The sequence below is a fragment of the Chelonoidis abingdonii genome, chromosome 2 (genome assembly GCF_003597395.2).
Source record: "Chelonoidis abingdonii isolate Lonesome George chromosome 2, CheloAbing_2.0, whole genome shotgun sequence".
NCBI classification, from domain to species: domain Eukaryota; kingdom Metazoa; phylum Chordata; order Testudines; family Testudinidae; genus Chelonoidis; species Chelonoidis abingdonii.
The window spans coordinates 222,861,073-222,868,903 of record NC_133770.1 but is presented as its reverse complement, the minus strand read 5'-3'; the positions used below and the strand labels follow the sequence as shown (position 1 = coordinate 222,868,903).

General features: G+C 36.5%; 1 protein-coding gene and 1 long non-coding RNA gene across 2 annotated transcripts in view; both read left to right on the top strand.

Annotated features, from left to right (window-relative positions):
- The window catches only part of LOC142046381 (uncharacterized), a 13,389-nt gene extending 5,600 nt beyond the window's left edge, over positions 1-7,789 (top strand). Inside the window, exons 2-3 of the long non-coding RNA XR_012655346.1 lie at positions 4,718-4,805; positions 7,467-7,789. This is a non-coding gene — a long non-coding RNA (uncharacterized LOC142046381). The remainder of the gene's footprint in view (positions 1-4,717; positions 4,806-7,466) is intronic.
- Positions 1-7,831, top strand: part of TRAPPC8 (trafficking protein particle complex subunit 8) — a 166,646-nt gene that overhangs the window by 41,961 nt on the left and 116,854 nt on the right. The window lies entirely within an intron of this gene.

Here is a 7,831-nt window from a genome sequence, read left to right as displayed (position 1 = left end):
TTTGTTTTGTTTTGTTTTGTTTTTTTAACCCTGCTGCCTTTTAGTTTAGTTGGATGACCCCTAGTTCTTGTGTAATGTGAAAGGATTGATAACACTTCTTTGTTTACTTTCTCTGTACCTCTGTGATTTTATAGACCTCGATCATATGTCCCCTTAGTTTTCTCTTTTGTAAAAATGAACAGTCCCAATCTTTAATCTATCGTGGAAGATGTTCCATGCCCCTAATCATTTTTGTTGCTCTTCTCTGCATCTCTTAGAATTCTAATATATATTTTTTGGGATGGGGTAAGTTGAACTGCATGCAGTATTCAAGGTGTGGGCGAGGCATGGATTTATGTAGCGACATATTATTTTCTGTTTTAGTGATCCCATTCCTAATGGTTTCTAACATTGTTAGCTTTTTTGACTGCTGATGCACAATGAGTGGATGTTTTCAAAGAACTGTCCCTGATACTCCAAGATCTTTCTTGAGTGGTAACAGCTAATTTTAGACCCCATCATTTTGTGAGATTATTTTTTCCAAGTGCATTACTTTGCACGGATCAATGTTGAATTTTGTCTGCTATTGTGCTATCTTTGCTGTCAGCTTTGGACTTAACTATCTTGAATAATTTGGTATTTTCTGCAAATTTTTTCACCTCACTGTTTGCCCCTTTTTCCAGGTTATTTATGAATATGATGAACAGTACTGGTCCTAGTACACATTCTTGGGGGATTCTGCTATATACTTTTCTCCACTGTCAAAACTGACGATTTATTCCTACCCTTTTGTTTTCTATCTTTTAACCAGTTATTGATCCATAAGATGATCTTCCCACTTATTGCGTGGCTGCTTAAGACCTTTTGCTTAAGACCTTTTGTTAAGCGACCTTGTCAGAGGCTTTCTGAAAGTCCAAGTACAGTATATTCACCGGGTCACCCTTGTGCACTGCTTATTGACACCCTCAAAGAAATAGATTGGTGAGACATAATTTCTGTTTACAAAAAGCTTGATATCCCCCACATATCATGTTTAACTATGCTTTCCTGTTGTTTCAACCAGTTTGCCTGGTACTGAAATTAGGCTTACTAGCCTGTAATTGCCAGGATTGCCTTGGAAGCCTTTTTGATGTTAAATTAGCTCTTCTCCAGTTATCTGATACAGAGGCTGATTTTAAGAGAGAGGTTACATACCACAGTTAGTAGTTCTTCAGTTTCATATTTGAGTTCCTTCAGAACTCTCAGGTAAATACCATCTGGTCCTGGTGACTTATTACTGTTCACTTTTATTAATTTGTTCCAGCACCTCCTCTACTGATCACCTCAATCTGGGACAGTTCCTTAGATTTATCAGCTAACAAGAATGGCATGGGTGTGGGGATCTCTCCAACGTCTTCGACAGTGAAGACCAAAGCTAAATGAATTCTTTGCATCTCTGCAAGGGTCTTGTCTTCCTTGAGAGCTCCTTTTAACATCCTAATTTTTTTTCCAGTGGCTTCAGTTGACTGCTTGGCAATTTTCCTGCTTCTGATGTAGTGGAGTTTTTTTTTAAGTTGCTGTTAGTTTTTGTCTTTAGCTAGGTGCTCTTCAAATTCTTTCTTGGCCTGCTTAATTGTAGTTTTACACTTGACTTGGCAGAGTTTATGCTGCTTCCTATTTTCATCACTAGGATCTGACTTACAATTTCTAAAGGAGGCCTCTAACTGCCTCTTTTAATTTGCTGGTCAACCATGGTGGCACTTTTTTGGTTCTTACTGTTTTTTATTTGGAGTATACGGTTAGTTTAAGCCTCTGTTATGCTGTTTTCAGATAGTCGCCAGGCAGTTTGCAGGCATTTCGTTCTTGTGAGTGTTCCTTTTAATTTCCATTAAACTAGCTTCCTCATTTTTGGGTGGTTTCCTTTTTGAAGGTAAAATGCACTGTGGTGGGTTTCTTTGGTATTTTCCGCCCTGATAAGAAGTATTGTATTTAATTACCTTATGATAACTATACTAAGTGGTTCAGCTGTATTCACTTGTTGGACCAGATCCTGTGCCCCACCTAGAACTTTTCTGGGTTCCAGGACTAGCTGCTCCAAGAAGCAGTCACTAATGGTGTCTAGAAAGTTTATCTCTACATTTGTTCTTGAGGTGATAGATACCCAGTCAATATGAGGATAGGGTGAAATCTTCCACTATAATAGCTTTTTCTGTCTTTATAACCTTTGTAATCTTAATAAACTTTTCAGTCACCATCCTGGTCAGGAGGTTGGTAGTATATTCTTACTGCTTTACTTTGGTTGTTTAAACATGGAATTTCTAGTCATAGAGATTCTATGGTACAGTTTAAGCCTCAAGATTTTTATTTTAATTGATTCTGATTTCCTTGGTGCATGATGCACTCTCCCACCAGCAAGATGTTGTCATTCCTCTATATTTTGTCCCTTGATATTACCGCACCTTGTTTATTTTCCTCATTCCACCAAGCTTCCACAATGCTGCTTCTAGCAATATCCTCATTTTAATGCCAGGCACTCTAGTTTACCCATCTTAGTATTTAGGTTCTGGCATTAGTATATAACCCTTTGTAACTTTTGTCAATATTGAGTTTCTTGCCGTCATTTGTTGTATTTAAATAAGACTTTTTAACATTTGACTGTTCCTCACTAGCTCCTACCTGCATGCTACCACCTTCTTTCCTATCGTTTCCTGACATAACGTAGTGAAAAGAACTTCAGCTATAATGATATCACTGAAAAAGCTAATGAATCATGGACATCTTCAGCATACGCTTATTGGAAATGGGGAGAAAGAAGCTTGCAGAATAACTTATTCACTGTGAGGAAATAAGATACTCTGTGCATCTGTATGGCAAATGTAATATCTATGAAATACTAGTAATATTTACAAAGAAAACAATAACAGCCATACTGGATCAGGCCAATGGTCCTTCTAGCCTAGGATCTTGTTTCTGACAGTGCTCAGTACCAAAGCTTCAGGTGGAGAGTGCAGAATAGGGCAACTGGAAATGATTCACCCTCTCTTCCCTTCTGGCAGTCAGATGTTTAGGATTGTCCCAAGCATGGGATTGCACCTCTGGCCATCTTGGCCTATAGCCATTGATGGACCTGTCCTCTGTGAACTTTTATAGGTCTTTTTTTTGAACCCAGTTATTTCAAGTGATCACAACATCCCATGGCAACGAGAGAAAATATTTATCCTGTTTTGAATCACTGTTCACTAAAATAAGTATGATTTGTTTCCTATGGGCTTTTTCATATTGACTTGAAGTCACTTTAGAGAAAATGTTCTCAGTTAAAGTACCAGTAATTTGTTTGAGATTTAATAACTGTTAAAAAATTGAACTGGTATTGGATATGACTCTTTAGTTCCTTTTAACTCTTCATTTATGGAATTTAGGAAATTCCTTTTTACTGTTTGTAGGTATGTTAGAATTTAAATAAAGATAATCAATCTCCATGGAAATAAACGTGTTATTCTTTTTGTACATAAGGCATGGGTTCTCAGTCTGGGATTTGTGAACAAGTCCAGGAAAGTGGCAACCATCCTTTCATCTATGCCTAGATATGAGGGGAAAGTCCTACATTTTGTGTGTGATTATATGAGGTGGAAACGTTTGAGAAACACTGAAGTAAAGGATTCACTTTGTGTCATTGTCTTTGTATAAAGTCCTACCTAATATGTGAAATTGAGAATATTCCAAACTTTATAAATTACTGGAACCAGACACTTGAAGCTGTAGCTGGAAATGAAGATTTTTCTCCCTTCTAGCCAACTTAACTAAAATGTACAATTTTTCTATTTTCATGATCTTTCACTGTCAATGTATTTCCTTACTCCTGGGTCAGCTTTGTTTTATTCTGACTTATAAATTGCAATTTTTTGTTTCTTTGCTCTGGTTTCCCTTTTAGAATTTATTGTACTGCATAATAAGTCAGAAATAGATTACCACTATACTGCTCCACATTTTTCAGCCCTGTGAAATATTTACTCCCACTCCTGGGAGCAAGCAAGTATTATTCTTGCAGTAAAATTTGAGAAACTGAATCAAAGAGATTAATTGACACGTTCAACAGCTCACAGTCAATGGTAGAGCTAGATTTAGAGTTCAAGAATTCTGGCTTCTGGGTCCATGCTCTGTGAACTAGGCTGTCTCTTTGTAGAAGTTTCGAGGGATACCTGAATTGCAGTCACAATATTTGGAAAGACTTTAGACAAAGATTCAGTAGTCCTAGTTCCCCTCTATATATTCCAAGTCAGTTTGGTTTCCAATTCTATGAAGATGGTATAGTAGATGTACTACATTCTAATTTTAGGCACATCTCTTGTGCTAAGGGAATCAGAATCTTTGACTATAAGTGATGCTGAAGAGGGGTATTGTAGTCTTAGCTGAGTCCACATGACCTGAAAATATGGGAAGATGTTAATGTTTAAAAATACTTCAAAAAAGTGATGAGGATGCAGATTAAACCCACTTTCCCTCAACGCCCATGACCCCTATCCTAAGGTTGACAGCCTAACTGGAAAAAGTCTCTGCAATCTTAATTTTTGCTTCTTCAATAAATTAAATGAGATCCAGAGTTAAATATGGTTTACAAAACAAATCACAGGAGGACAGTTGCATATTCATATCTAGCCCTCTATTAATTGTTAGAATTTGCCGAGTTATTTGTTTCATTCTTCCTGTATATTTTCCAGTCTCATTAAGACTTTTAATAAACTTTGTTTGTATCTTTCAGCTACTACTCCGTGTTTGAGGCTTACAGAGAGAGCTTTCTTCAGGTCATGCCTGCATCAGATCATGAATTCCTAAACACTATGTAGCATGTATCCTTTGAGTCTTAAATATGGACTCTGGCTCTCTTAAAATTAAAATGAGTCAGAATGTTATAGCTGACTCTTCATTGCAAAACAGCTATATAAGGAATTTGGGGTTTTGAGTGTAACTTTAAAAATATATATTGCCACTATGCTTTTATTTCTGTTTAATTCCTCTCCTCAGTCCTCTAGCACACACAATTACACACACTTGCTAAGGAAGAAAATGCCTGCATTACTTACGAGAGTTGTAATTTATTGTTGTAGATAAGTGCTCTTGTCTATATATCCAGATAATAAATCTGTTACTCACGCTACAAAAGATGAGTCTTGTTCCATTCTCAATTGGAAATGGCTAGTTCAGATGCACTCTGCTCTTTTCACCCCACAGCTGAGAAGGCGAAGTTCTGAGATTTCTGTGGGGAGTTATCCCTAAGCCCTACCTTCACAATTCTGTTGTCATATAAAATTCTGGTGATGGGTATCTGAAGCCACAGTCCTCACGCTGGTAAGGCAAGGAGTGTTTTTGGGTTATTTGTGTTTTTTCCAGTTCAAGAGCTTTCCTGCTGCTACAACAGTGGGTTTTGACTCTGCTACTCTGTCCTGATTGAGTTTTCTAGTTTTGAGTGTCTCTCCTCAGTGAAGACTAGTACACTGTGTGTTTATAAACAGCAGCAGTGATATTGATCTGATTGTGTCCATATCACTGTTGCTTACAGGGTTCTGAACAGCAGCAGTAAAATCTAGTGGTGCTGGCCATTTCATTCTGTAGCTGGAAGACAGTACTGCATAAGATAACTTAACACTTGGAAGGTTAACTGAACTACAACTAACAACTTTCTTGTCTAGCTTATTGTGAAATAGATGATTTTTGTCTAAATTTTGTACTCTTCCTCGATGACACATTTTTTTCATGTCCTCCAAATACTAATCTACATACACAACTAACCTAATTAGTATAGCACTAAACTTTCCTCTTGACATATTGTTACAAATATCTAGCAACTCCTTTCTTTCCCCTAGCTATATGCTTTTAAGTAAGATTGCCAATATATCTTTATAGAACGGAGACGCTACAAAAGTTTAGGGTATTACCGCACTGTCCAGTTTGATTTTGTGTTGAGCTATTAAACAGATTCATGTTTCATGGGTTAAATTTTTTTTTAGAGTTTCTTTACTTTTGGTTTGAATGGGAGTTAACAGGATGCACACTGAGGATTCTATGATGATTTCTAATATCACTTTAAAAAAGTCTGTAGGCGGTTTTAAAAAATCTGCACCTGTTCTAGCAAAGAGGTTTTAATTACTGTAGAAATTATTCTTTAGTATGTGTCTGTGACAAAAGGCAAGTTCAAAGTTATAGTAGTGTTGCATGATTCTTTAAAAATGCCACAAACAAAATCTTGTTTTTTCTCAAACAGCCCCAGATAGAAGGCATTGGTATTGATAATCTTATGTGCTGTCTTTAACTTGGACTTTATGATTATTGTATAGGCTTTGTTTTAAACTTGAAAGTTCAGATATTCTGTTTGAATTTGCCAGTGTAATGCTGGATTAATAATATTGGAAACTGAGCAAATATTTTCAAAATTGAGAGTAGAAAGTTAGGCTCCTAAAATACAGTACTTCTGAAAATCAGATGATATGTTTAGGCAACTAAATTTAGAGTACTTTTTAAAAAATAGTTCAGGATTCCTGGGCATGTTTACTAAGACTAGCATTGGAACACTCTTGGGCAATCTTTTTTTTTAAAACTAACCAAACTTCTCTCTTCCTTTCTCATTCCTACCTCTAAGACAAAGTATGTATTTCTTTGGAATATTGTTCAGTTATTACTGTGTCATGCATGTGGACAAACACATGTTCACCTTAATCACTTACTGTTGGCTTTACTTGTGAACTGGTTCTTTCCCAAAATACCAGTGATTAGGTCATTTTTTTTACATAGTTATATTAATAAGTGACACCTGGACACCATTACAAACAAGTTATGAGTTCAACAAGTTTAAATTAAACTCCTACCAATTCCTCCCTGCCCCCATTTATAATTATAGAATCTTAGAACTGGAAGGGACCTTCCAGTCATCTAGTGCCGTTCAGTGCATTCATGGCAGGAAGAAGTATTATCTAGTAAAGGGGTAGGCAACCTATATCACGGGTGCCAAAGGTGGCACGCGAGCTGATTTTCAGTGGCACTCCCACTGCCCGGGTCCTGGCCACCGGTCCGGGGGGCTCTGCATTTTAATTTAATTTTAAATGAAGCTTCTTAAACATTCTGAAACCTTATTGACTTTACATACAACAATAGTCAGTTATATATTATAGACTTATAGAAAGAGACCTTCTAAAAAGATTAAAGTGTATTACGGGCACACAAAACCTTAAATTAGAGTGCATAAATGAAGACACGGCACACCACTTCTGAAAGGTTGCTGACCCCTTATCTAGTATTATAATGTAACATTGGTTCAGCTGACTTTTTTTTTTTAAAGTTATAAATATCCACTTGTTTAAATTGCTTGGCCAAAAAAAAACTTTTGCAGCAATCAAAAATGGATAATTATATAGCCATTAATATAGATGTAACCTTAAACGTAGTGAAACAAGCAGGATAGGATACCATGAATTGATGGTATTTATGATAAGATCATATCCTTAACGTGAATTCAGGTATGCTTGTAGTTTCTTCTGGTGAGCCTGAACCTGTGGAGCAGTTTCTGAGGCTGTCACAAGAGCAGCATAGAATTCAGCACAGCAGTGAATATGCGTATCCAAAATGGTTTATACCAAACACACTAAAATATTATGTATTGCTACATGATGTAAGTGCAGGAGAGGAACAAAGGTGGGTTTTTGTCGTTTACCTTATGGTTTTACTGAACATTCAGAAAAGCTTGTTTTGCTGAAATACTGACTCTGGAAATTAACATGTGTGCGCACATACAAAAAATTCAGTTGCCTCTTTTAATATAATTGACTAGTATGGAGACTGGTCGAGGCAGGTTTACTTATTAAATGTTTTCTCTCAAACTTCT